Source organism: Pseudophryne corroboree, chromosome 7 (assembly GCF_028390025.1).
Source record: "Pseudophryne corroboree isolate aPseCor3 chromosome 7, aPseCor3.hap2, whole genome shotgun sequence".
NCBI classification, from domain to species: Eukaryota; Metazoa; Chordata; class Amphibia; order Anura; family Myobatrachidae; genus Pseudophryne; species Pseudophryne corroboree.
In genome coordinates, this window is record NC_086450.1 from 342,943,936 (window position 1) to 342,957,395 (window position 13,460).

The 13,460-nt window shown below is 43.0% G+C and overlaps 1 long non-coding RNA gene across 1 annotated transcript; it reads left to right on the forward strand.

The window, feature by feature from the left end:
- Positions 1 to 1,566: 1,566 nt before the first annotated feature.
- Positions 1,567 to 11,536, forward strand: LOC134943657 (uncharacterized). The gene is made up of 3 exons (XR_010181668.1): positions 1,567 to 1,706; positions 8,033 to 8,143; positions 11,401 to 11,536. It is a non-coding gene; the product is annotated as an uncharacterized LOC134943657 (long non-coding RNA).
- Positions 11,537 to 13,460: the final 1,924 nt, after the last annotated feature.

Consider the following 13,460-nt stretch of genomic DNA (forward strand, 5'->3'; position numbering starts at 1 on the left):
AAGCCGGGTAGTGTGTTTTAGCCCTAATTGAACGTTTGGGCTGGTAACTGCCCGTTTTCTGGGAGTCTCAGGAAAAACGCAGGCAATCCCAAGCGTTTTCAGGGAGAGAGTGTGACGTCAGCTCTGGCCCCGATCAGCCTGTTTTTTCGCACTGTAGGAGTAAATCCTGGGCTACGCACAGACTGGAAGAATCATTCAATGGTGAGTGAGTTGCGAACGGATTTGCAGCTGACCAGCGTTTTCAAAGCTTTTCACATGACGTACGCAGACTTGCACGGGGCAGATTTTTACTCTGGCTGGGTGGCGACTATCAGATCACAAACATCTTTAAATTCGCAGAGTTTCGATCAAGTCTGAATTAGGCACCAGGTTATAAAGATATTCCTGCAAGTTAAATTCACCTTATAAACTTTTAACCTGGTCTGTTACGCTGCTTTGAGGACCCAGTTTGGGTGACTTTTGATATAAGCTTTACTTTTATGGCTTTTTTTATGTATTTGTATGTTTAAAATGAATCAGTGGCACACATCATAAAGTAAATACAATTTAAAATTTTTTAAAGTGTAATACATACGGGAGACCAGCAGACGGGATGCCGGCTGTCACTATACCAACAGCGGCATCCCGGCAGCAAGGTAGCGAGTCCCCTCGCAGGCTCACTGCGCTATATTCCTACTCGGGTGGTGTCGTGGCATTCCACCGGCTGTCAGGATTACGGTATCGGTATCCTGATCACCAGCCGGTATTTTAACTGCATCCCGTAACTGCTCCTCACCTCAATGGGGGAAATTTTTGTGTTTTGCGCACCGGCGGCCACTAGATGGTGCCTGACAGAACAATTCAAGTTTTGCTCCGTTCTGGCACATACAGCCACCATCACTGACATTACTGTTACGTTTTTCCGTCATTTTGACGGGCTGATAACTAGTATAAAATATAATAGTAAAATCTGTAAAGTTGCCGTTTAGCACACTAACAGAATTTTTTTCAGACATGTTTAAGGCAATTGCCTATACACTGCATAATACGGTGACTCTTAGTTTGTTGGTGCGGTAGTACTAGGGCAGGTAGGCTGGGGCCTATTGCATTTGTTGTGTGTGGTTTGCGAGAAAGCTGTCCCTGCAAATCCGTTTACCGCCGGCTATGGCAACAGTGAGATATTGATAAAATAATAGTGGGATTCAATTAGGCTAAGGGTTACCCTGTAGCTAACTGTACCCATGGGAACCCTGCACCCTAAGCCCCAGAGGGTATATGTCTCCCCACAACCTCAGAAGCTGCAAGGAAAAATCTGCATTCTAATGTGCAGGGAAACCTATAGATTCCAGCACTTTGACAGAATCTATGAGTTAAGGGTTATGTCTGTTTTTTTTAGTTGTTGTCTCAACACCAGGGATCACCAGACATTTCTGGATTGCAGTTCCGCTCTCTGCCAGAGGTGCTGCTCTTAGGACATTCTTGCAGATCAGGTGCCTGGTGAGTGATCACTTAATCAGCAATGTCTGGACACCTGTCATCTGGCTTTTAAAGTCTGCTTGAGGCAAATACACTTTGCTGGTCATTACATTTCCTAGTCTGATGTACACAGGTTGCTGATTTTGAAGCTGTTCCTGTTAAACCTCAGTCTGCAAGTTTCTTGTCTTCAAGTCTTGTCATTTCTGTATTTACCTGGACAATCCATTTACCAGCATTTCTTCAGTCTACAAGTATCCTTTGTTCAAGTCATACTTGCCTACCTGACCCTCTCCATGAGGGAGAAAATGCTCTGTTCCTGGACTATCCTGGTAATGTATGATTGCCATCACCTGTGGTGAAACACCTTTCTTATCAATTAACTAGCTCACCACAGGTGATGGCAATCATACATTACCAGGAAAGTCCAGGAACAGAGCATTTTCTCCCTCATGGAGAGGGTCAGGTAGGCAAGTATTGTTCAAGTCTTGTCAATTCGGTAAATATCTGGTGTCATGTTTAAACCCAGAAAGGAAAATCACAAATTACATGTGAATTATAAATGATATTACCTGCAGAAATGCAGAAATAATCACCAATAATGACTTCAAGTGACTGTGACTGTGTGTGTGTGTGTGTGTGTGTGTGTGTGTGTGTGTGTGTGTGTGTGTGTGTGTGTGTGTGTGTGTGTGTGTATATATATATATATATATATATAGTCCATGGAGACAGCCCGGCACTCCGTTGTCCCCAAAGGGGTATCGCTCCGGTGCCCTCCTAGGGGTATGGTAGCCCCAATATGCAGGATGGAGGGGGACGGCGGCACTCAGAGTCTTTCACAACCAGGTAAATCAAAGCAGAAAGTGCATTTAATGGTCAAAGTTTTGGGGGACGGACCCCCTTCCTCAGGACACTGCAAACTAGTGACAATACTAAGAAAAACAACTTAAATACCTTACCTATCCCGGGTGCCTACGTCTGCATCCACGTCCGCGCCATCCAGTGTGTGGAGCCCGCACTTCCGGCAGTGTGTGGCATGCGGCGCCCGGAAGTCGCGTCATCCCGCTACACGGACCCGCTGGTGACGTGGCTGCAGACAGAGGAAAGTCGGTAACCATGGAGACGCATAGAAAAACATAATTCAAGTGCTTGCATGAATAAATAAAGATAAAAAAAAAAACAAGTGTTCTATAAAATGATAAAACGGTCAGAGATCGTGTAAACAGTGAATATGGATGAATGATGCATGAATGCAAAGGTTAACAATTGACATCAGCCCTAAATGACCACTGGTGGAACAAACATGATTCTATCCAACAAAGAACTAATTGAAAAACTTGTATACATCAAATCAATTAAACTGGACATCATTAAGTATACAAGGAGTGTGATCCCTACTTAACCCCTGTGTTGCTAGCTGCCTAGACCTACAGCAAAAACCTAATCTCACTCAGATCAGGGCAGAGTATTACTTAACGCTTATTCTAACTATGCGCCTTTTTAAAAAAAAAACACGCTTTATAGAGGAAATATAAGGTTTACTTGTGAAAAAAGTTGTAGGCCAACTATTGAAAAAAATACTGGAAAGAAAACGAAAATGGTCAGTGGCTGGTGCCAGGCCCACCTACAGAAAACACTGTAAATTCAGTTGTTCATTTAGGCCTCTGGGGTGGATGGTATTTAATTTAAAAATCCACCGGGCTTCCAATTGAAGTAATTGGGCTGCTCTGTCCCCGCCACGGGGGGAAGCCGGGATGTGGTCCACAATTTTATACCTGATGACTGCCAGACAGTGCCGCATCTGGGTGAAATGGCGAGCGACCGGTTGGTCGCTTTTGCCGGTGTTGAGGGCGGCCCTGATGGCAGACCTGTGCTGGGCCATTCATTCCTTGAAAAGGCATTGTGTCTTGCCTACATAATATAGGCTTCATGGACAGATCAGTACATATATTACAAATGAGGAACTACAGGTCAAAGGCCATAGGATGTTAATTTTTCTCCCTGTATGCGGGTGTAGAATGAAGTCACCCGTCAACATGTAGCTGCATGTAGTGCAGCCTAAACATTTGAAACAGCCTGGCTTGCGGCTCAAAAAGTGTGAGGCTGTCGTGGCTGTTTTAAAGCCGGTGACATCATTTTTGACCACTAGGTCCTTGATGTTGGCGCTGCGTGTGTAGCAAGGCATTATTTTGGTATGTTTAAGGGACGATAAACCAGGGTCTGAACTAATGATTGGCCACATTTGTTTGATGCGCTTATTGGTCCTAGAGCTGGTAGTATTAAACTCGTTGACCCAGGTTATTTTATCGCTTTTTACTTTAGGGCTTTCACCTCTCAATGCCTCACTTCTGCTTAGGGCCATGACCTTTTTACGTGCCTGTTTCAAAATGTCATTGGGATAACCCCTCTGGCGAAATTTTTCAGACATAGAGTCTAACTGTTTTTCGAGGTCATTAGGTTCGCTAGTAATTCTGCGAGCCCTGAGAAACTGTGAATACGGCAGACCCCTCACCAAGGGTCTTGGATGGAAACTGTCATACCGTAACAGGGTGTTACGATCTGTAGGCTTACTGTAAAGTGTAGTAAGAATCTTACCATCATGCAACATAATTTTGATGTCCAAAAAACAAATTTCATTGGCATGTGAATTAAGGGTAAACTTAACCGGACTAGCTGACCCATTGTGTTCCTCAATTAAGGTGCATAATATTTGGGGTTCGTGTGTCCAAAACAAAAGTAAATCATCTATATACCGAACATATAATGAAATATGGTTAGAGATGGACACATTTTCAAAGAACAAATTACGTTCTATCTCCCACATATATGCATTAGCCAGCGATGGAGCCACCGCCGACCCCATGGCACATCCTTTCTTCTGGATAAAAAACCGGCCGTTAAACAAAAAATAATTGTGTGTTAACGTAAACTCCAATAATGTGATGAATAGATCTATGTCTGGCCCGGTGTATAATGGATTATTGATAATAAGATGTCTTACTGCAGATAAACTCACTTGGTGCAGAATACATGTGTATAAGCTAGTTACGTCCAGAGTATTAAGTGTGGTATGGTTATCAACAGGCCCAAAATTAACCAACTTCCTCAGTAGAGTGTTGGAATCCTTCAAGTGAGTAAAAGTGGCCTGAATGCAAGGCTGTAGATACACATCCAGGTAAATGGCTAGTGCCTCACACAGTGATCCCCTGGCGGATATGATGGGCCGGCCAGGGGGGTGCTGGGCATCTTTATGCAATTTGGGAATGGCATAAAATATAGGGGTGACAGGGAACCTACAACACAACTTGTTATGTATTTCTTGTGTAATAAGCCCTTCAGTCAAAGCTATGTTTAAAATGTCATCAAGCTCAGATTTAAATTCCTTGGTAGGGTCTGCTGGCAGTTCACTGTATGTGTCACTGTCAGCCAGTAGACGGTCACATTCTGCAATATAGAAGTCCGTGTCCATAACGACAATACCACCACCCTTGTCTGCTCCTCTCACGATTATGTCCTGCCTCTCATGTAAGGACTTGAGGGCCAGCTGTTCTTCTCTTGTGAGATTTTTGTTGGCCCGGGGGGCGGGAGCATCCTGTAGACTGTCCATCATGCGCGTGAAAGTTTTGATGGACGAATTGGTGGATACGGGGTCAAATTTGGAGGCAGTGCCTAGTCTCCTAATCTGCAGTTGTGAGCTTGGTTTGACTGGATGTGTGGTGGACTTGTCAAAGTGTTCACGGAGCTTGAGTGATCTATTGAATCTGAACGTCTCTATCTTCCATTTAAACTTATCCGGGGACTTGGTGGGGACGTACGCCAGTCCTTTGGCTAAGACTGCTGTTTCTTACGGAGAAAGAGACACTGAGGACAGGTTGAAGATTACGTCCGAGTTAAGTAATACTCTGCCCTGATCTGAGTGAGATTAGGTTTTTGTTGTAGGTCTAGGCAGCTAGCAACACAGGGGTTAAGTAGGGATCACACTCCTTGTATACTTAATGATGTCCAGTTTAATTGATTTGATGTATACAAGTTTTTCAATTAGTTCTTTGTTGGATAGGATCATGTTTGTTCCACCAGTGGTCATTTAGGGCTGATGTCAATTGTTAACCTTTGCATTCATGCATCATTCATCCATATTCACTGTTTACACGATCTCTGACCATTTTATCATTTTATAGAACACTTCGTTTTTTTAATCTTTATTTATTCATGCAAGCACTTGAATTATGTTTTTCTATGTTTCATGTGTCACGTGAGGCGGCGCAGCGGTGCTATGCTGCGTCGCATCTCCATGGTTACCGGCTTTCCTCTGTCTGCAGCCACGTCACCAGCGGGTCCGTGTAGCAGGATGACGCGACTTCCGGGCGCCGCATGCCACACGCTGCCGGAAGTGCGGGCTCCACACACTGGACAGCGCGGACGTGGATGCAGACGCTGGCACCCGGGATAGGTAAGGTATTTAAGTTGTTTTTCTTAGTATTGTCACTAGTTTGCAGTGTCCTGAGGAAGGGGGTCCGTCCTCCGAAACGTTGACCATTAAATGCACTTTCTGCTTTGATTTACCTGGTTGTGAAAGACTCTGAGTGCCGCCGTCCCCCTCCATCCTATATATATATATATATATATATATGTGTTGTATTCTTTCAGCTTAGATGTGGCAAAATGGCTGACAGGCTGTGTCCTGCATTTGACCTACATGTATCTAGGCTGGGGGAGAGAGAGAGAGTAGATTCTGTCTTCCTGAAATCAACCCTTATCTATAGACCCTAAAGTTAGTGATGAAAGCAATGCTCCATGTGAGATGACCAGGCCAGAGGTTATAAATCCTGATAAGGGGGAGATGTGCGGATCAATCACCTGATGGAAAGTAAACGAATTCCACATGTTTAGATGACTAAGCCACTAAACTTCCCGGCTAGTCATAAAACCATCCAGGGGTGACAAGGTACAGATCCTCACAGACCTCACTCTCTTTGAAAGAGATTCCTGTGCCTTTGGGCTTCACCCCCTCCCCTTCTCATGTTTTCTTTTCTATCACCTACAGTATGTACAAATGGTGTATGTTTCGTGTCCAGCAGGGAAGTAGTTAAAAATCCCAAGGGTGGGGGCTGCTGCAGCTGAAGGCTATATCTGTCCGTATCATTGGGACAGAGTGCATTTCTTGGGTACTCAACTACACGTTGGAAATGACCATTGTCTATTCTGTGAAACTCCCCCCCAGCAGAACCACCTCGTTTGAGTAAGTGAATTAGGTTTTCTGTATTTTTATTTATTTTCATTAGTTTGAGATCATGCCATAATCTGTGGGTATTTTTAGAATATTCTTAATAATCTTTGTAATACCTTTTTGTAACTAAAGCTCTGAAGTATTCTTGGAATTAAAACTTAAAATTCTAGTCCTGATTTTGTGATTCTTATGAACCAAAGCCCCGTGTGGCATATTACCGATTTCTCAAAAAATATTAACAATAGTGTATGAAGGTAAGGCCCAAAGTTTGCCTTCAAATACAGTACTGTTCCTACGTCTGGTGGCAGTGTACCGTGTTTGATTAATCCCGTGTGTCAAAAGTGACCCCCACGTCGCATGTGGCAATTCTCAAATTGGTGTATTTGTGGAATTGGCCGGCAGCATTGTGACACCTGGACAATCCATTTACCAGTATTTCCTCCAGTTTGCAAGTATCCTGTGTTCAAGTCTTGTCATTTCTGTATTTCTCTGAACAATTCAGTTACCTGCTTTACCTCAGTCTGCATATATCTTGTGTTTAGTTCTCTGCCATATCTGCACATACCTGAACGATTGATTTTACCTGTATTGCCTCAGTTTGCAATTATACTGTGTGCTTGCCATTCTTTATACTAAAACACCCTGAATTTATCTGCAAACCTTTGTACTTTGGATTCCCGATTAACTGGGAAAGTAAGCATAACATTAAGCCATTGTTTACTGTGCATAAAAAATGAATAGCTTAAAACCCAGAGCTTTTCAGCACATGGCCTAATTAAATCTCCCCCAATGAGAGACAGTTATTAACTGGGGCCTAATTCAGAGATGTATGCAAAAGCGATTTATTTATATCTCCAATGGTGTGAGATCTACGCATGTGCAGATCTTGTTCTGTGAGATCACTTGTGGTGCCTCTTAAAACTCAGCAAGATTGACATACTGCAGCCATTTATGGGTCATCATTCTCAGAAATGGGAGCAAGTTGGTCTAGTTTTTGAGGTGTGCAGAGGCCAGTATCTATGTCTTTCGACACAGCTTAACTGACCCCAGCAGCATGAAAACACTGGCCACCCTGAGTAACCTGAGGGTTACTCAGATGAGCGATGTTCATACAGATGATACGATGCTGTGTCTTTGGACGCAGAAATGGCCCACAGAAGCCTACTCAAGACACCTCCTGCGGCTTTTGCATATTTTAGCGCAGCTGCTGCATACAAAAAAGCAGTGGATGTGTTAACTGCATCCATCTCTGTTTCAGGCCCAGAGTCACTGACTGTGAGGTGGGATTGCACTGGAAACAAGGGTCGCGCAGGGTGAGAACTAACAGAGCTCCATCCTTAGTTATATCACCAGAATCTAGTGATTTACTGGGATTTAGTTGGCATCCCGATGGTCAAGATGTCGGCGGTTAGAAGATCGGTGCCAGAATCTAGATGTTGGAATTCCAATGGGCAGCATCCAAATGTAAGTAAGACAGGAAGGGTTAGGGTTAGGCTGCGGGGGATTAGGGTTAGGCACTAGGGGGAGTGTTAGAGTGCGAGACGAGATGGGAAAGTTAGGGTTAGGCTGCAGGACGTGAGGGTAAGGAGAAGGGTTAGCTTACTAAAATGTGTCGGGATGCTACTGTTGGTATTCTGACAGCCGACATCCTTTCAGGATCCAGTACCCAACCCAATTTACTAGGCTTAATATTGATTTATCCCACCCAAATATGGCTGTGTTCAAGTAAATGCTTGGTATGGATTGCCAGTTTAATACATTGATTTGTCTTAAATTCCACTTTTTTATTTTCTTTTTTTATTGTTTTTTATTATTTTATTCTGTCAATCGACTGACAAACTGCCAGCTTACAATATACACATTTTACAATCTGCCACTTTTCTAGTAATAGTTTTTGACTCACTGATAGAGAATCTTTTTTTCTACTTCATCTTTAATTCCCCTCATTATTAAAGAAATTAGTCACTCTGCCAAACGACTTGTCAATAGAGTTATCACTTCATGTACTTTTGGCAACAGTTCAAGAGACTGGTTGTCTGAGAAATACAGAAAGTGTCATCTTATCCTCTGGTGCCAAAGAATCAAATTAAAGTCCCATTTTATAAGGAACAGAGAGTTCACGACCTTAATCGTCTGCCTATTGTTTTCTTTATGATGAAACACTGTTCTTTATGATGAAACACTGATACCAAATATATCACACATTATTAAAGTAACCTTTTCACCTGATCCCTTCAATTATTGTTTTTTGGGTTGTTTTTTTGTTCTTTGCATACTGTACTAGTATTAAACTCCCTAGCTGTTACCCCATAGCTCTTATATTAACTCTAACATACTTATCTAAAATAAATACACAGACAACCAGAGTTGAGATTAAGTTAGGTACAATTTATTTTGACATTAACCAATTAAAATTCTTGGAATGTTTTTGAATATTAATAAATTAAAGTTAGTCTGGTTGCAGACAAAGAAAAATACAGTAAGAACAATCATGCAAATTGTTCAACGCTCCTGAGAAGCACGCCCAGACATGCTTTCTCATTTCCTGGCAGGAGCCGATTGGCCTATACTTAAATAAAGTAGAACGCATTGATCTAAAAACACCTAACCAATCAAATAAAAACTTGTGTTCTTTCCGTGACAATACAAACTGGTGGAAGGGGGTGTGGGGGGGGGGGATTTCTATAAGAAAAGCTGTTGTCACTCAGTGGTAAGCATTGATCTCAAACACACCCCTAAAACACTATAGGGCTAGGCTAAACATGTTTGTACAAAGGAAAAAGGGGGGGAGTAAACATAACTGTTAAAGGGCCACTGCTCCTACAACCTCAGGGTTTAACCCGGTCCATGCATAAATAATGCTCCTCTTCCAATATATGAACATGATACTTGTCAACTGAACTCTCCAAGTCATAAACAGACAGTTTGGGAACAACATTAATCTATAACTATAAAATTGCTCATGCGTGATGACCTAATTGTGGAAGTGGCACATTGAAACCTAATGCACTGGGTACGCACCCCAGCTCCCACAGTGAGTGCCACTGCATGGGGGCCCACCCCCTGCTCAAGGGATCAGGTTCCAGACTGTGCAATGAACTTATACATTATACATATGTTACATTATACTGCACAGGACTGTGGCATATTTTCTACAGTGCAGTGCTGTTATTATTCTGGTACATTATCATGCATGTGCTAGCAGTATTTACTATACATACTGTATTTATCAAGGGGCCCAGACCATGCACTCTCTAATGGTTAGCAAGCCTCTATGCATAGGAGTATTTATAATGGGTGCAGTGTGTGCACCGTCCCCTGGGACCAGGGGGTCCCACACCGCACCCATATATTATATTTACTACTCCAGAGTCCCACGGCGGTGGCCCTCCAGTGCGGGCATAAATCTCTCGGAAAATTGCCGCTGTGACCATTTCCGAGTGATTTGACCATGCGCACTGGAGATGCATTATGCCAGAGTCTACTTGCTGCCGGAGAGGAGGGGGCTAAGGATGTACACTGCAGGCGGGTCCCCTCCTTTCTTAAAACACCCCTGCCTCTGAGCATGGGCCCCTACCACTGTAACCCCCCACCCCCGTGGGCCCTTCATGCCCCAGTCCGACAGTGCTAGGTGTGACGGGTACATATGCACCATACCAACAGGGAAGATGAAAACTGGGAACAGGAGTGGGCTGGGAATAGAGGAGGTGGGAACAAGGGGTGCTGCTTAGGCATCGGGGTGACTGAAGTGACCCGGCAGATGCTGGGTCTATTTATTTACTAGTAATATCATTTAAGCTTATTTATCTAAAAAAGCAAGAAAGTTTACAACAATAATCTGCAAATCATGTTATTGTTGAATTGAGGAATATGAATTCTCACTAGAAATTTTATGCAGAGTTTCGTTGTTTAGACTTTGGGTCTAATAGCTGAGTGCACACTTGTTTTTTGCACTGCTCATTCTCCAGGGCTGAGTGTACACATTAGACAGACAAGCATAGTCCTAGGCAATTTTAATCACCACTCCACGTATAAATTCTCATGTACTGTAGACATAGTGCTGTGAGGGCACAGTGACGCAACTGCAATATCTGGCCAGAAATTAAGTACACATGTTTTCAGGTCTCTCATTTACAACGGGCGTAGACTGCTGCATGTGTGTGCTAATGATGGTAATAAGAAAAAAAGCAAACTTATGGATAGGGGTGGGCATATTGAGCAAGCGGGTTCGGTATGGATTACCGGCAGGCGGGATGCTGGCTGTCAAAATGCCAACAGTGGCACCCTGCCCACCAGAATGCCGGCATCGGGTTTCTGTGCTGCATAGGAACAGTCTGCTAAAAAGCAGCTTCAAATGGATAATATGCTGATGGGGACTGGCAAACAGATGGCAGACCCAATTTATCACTACCACACACATTGGGCATCCAAGAGGAACAAAATGATTGTTATTCTTCACATAAAGCACTGACATTTTACACAGGGAAGATCATGATACAAATAAATAACATACAACAATAACATGAAACAGAAGGAAAAGCTGACCCAGCCTAACTGAGCTTACACTCTAAGAGCTGTGGGGAACAGTTTATACATAAAGTAGTAGACTAACAATTCTAGGTTGTGGCTACTGCAAAGCAGGAACATTATCAGACATCAATTAAAAAGCCGCCATTGTTTGGAATGATAACAACTTACACTGTACGTCCATGTTTTCTCAGTTTGAACCTCCTTCCTCCTCTGATTTTCAAAAAGACTTTAGCTTTTCTGACTGGCTGGCCACTACTAGTCCCAGCAGCATCGATTCCTGGTCACAGATGAGGCTCCTGTCTGTTAATGTGAAGGAGAAAACATCATGGCTAAGAGTTGAAGCGTTACCGGGGAAGGACAGTGGAAATGTTGCTTGCTCAAATTTTCTCAGCAATATCCTGTGAAACACTAAAGTGCTCAATAATACTATTAGGTCCATATTTTATTCTTTTGCTTCTCTGTACCAAATATATAAAGAGTTATTGAAGAACACAAATGCCAATTTGTGTTGTAACACAGAAATATATCTCTGTCCCAATGATCCTGCAGCTAACGCCTCCACTGTTCTGAAATAAATATAAGTTACTAACACAATCTATTCCACTCCCTGCTCCTGAAATGATCCAGTTATTATTATGTAACATCAAAGTTGTCTTGAATCATGTAATGGAACTATGGGGGTCATTCCAAACCCATTCGCATGCAGCGGTTTTTCGCTGCGGTGCGAATGGGTGCGGAATGTGCATGCACGGGGGCCGCTGTGCGTGACATTGCCCGGTGACTGGGGTCACCTGGTTACGTTGCGGCTACCGACGGAAGCGGTCGCAGCCGCGATCGCTAAGAAGATTGACAGGAAGGAGGCGTGGATGGGCGGATCTGGACCGTTGGAGACCGTTTTCGGGGAGTGGTGAGTAAAACGCAGGCGTGTCCAGGACAAGGGAGGGCGGAGGTGTGATGTCAAAGCCGGGCCCATCATCGCTGGATCCATCGCACAGGGTAAGTATGTCCAGCCCTAGTCTACTTCTGCTTGAAATTTTTTTAGCTTAGCAGGGCTGCACAAGCGATCGCAGCCCTGCTAAGCTAAAATACACTCCCCCATAGGCGTGGACTATTGATCGCAGCAGCAGCTAAAAGTTGCTGGCTGCCATCAACTCGGAATGACCACCTATGGTCGGAGCAGTCCATGTAGTTGCTATGGTGCCTGAAGGTGAGGGGAACCCAGTGAAGCTGGTCACTTCCTCCACTGCATTATGCAGTAGGTGACAAAAGATAACACTAGTCATTTTACTATCCTATGTTATATTCATCATACATCTGTTTTTTGGATTTCATGCTTTTCTAAATGACTGTGTATTCTCAGATATGCCGAAGAGTTAAAATGATGACACAGCACTGAAATATAATGATAACATTATTATATGGAAAGGTCAATGCTTTTAGGATTCCTCTAGTGTTGTAATGGTTCCCGGAATTGCAAGAAGCTTTGGTGATTGTTGCACAATTTGCTCTGATAATTTATGACACCAATATGATCTGTTCATGTAGAATAAGCATGTCATACCATCTGGCCAGACTATATTTTATAGCCTAAAAACTGAACTTTAGTAATTGCCTCTGTATCTTTTTACAAATGCAAATCTGGCTTCTATTTCCAGTCATTAAAACTAGTATGCTGGAAAAGACAATTGGGCCATCCAAGCATTAAATATATTTATTGAGGAAAGGTGTCTAACGGATATGTTGCAATGCACTATGATGGAGTTATTCTGAGATGCATTTGTACTTATATTTGTCATTCTTTTGTTCCAGCAAATGATCAGGGTCCCAGAAGCATCTGTATAATGTGAATATGCTAAGGAAAGTCAATTAAATTATTGTTAATGGCTGTCGACCGAAGAGCCCTGGGGAGACCTTTGTGTTAGGTGAATTTTACACTGAAATAATCTTCCCCATTGCTTGCAGACACCAGACATTCTGTATTAGTGAACGCATAATTGATAGACTGCTTAGTACATGAATAAAACTATACCTGATTCAAGTTTAAAAATATACTTTTTGTGGAATAAAGAAAAATGGAAACAGCTGAAGAACCCAATTCTCTTCTGAATATTCCAGACTGACCCAAAATAGAGACAGCCCAATGCCTCAGAGGAAGGTTTTAATGAATCCCCCACAGTACTCATTTTTAACCTGGAAATATTATACATAAAATGGAAGTAGAGGAAGTGATGGTAGTACAGTATATGGCTCC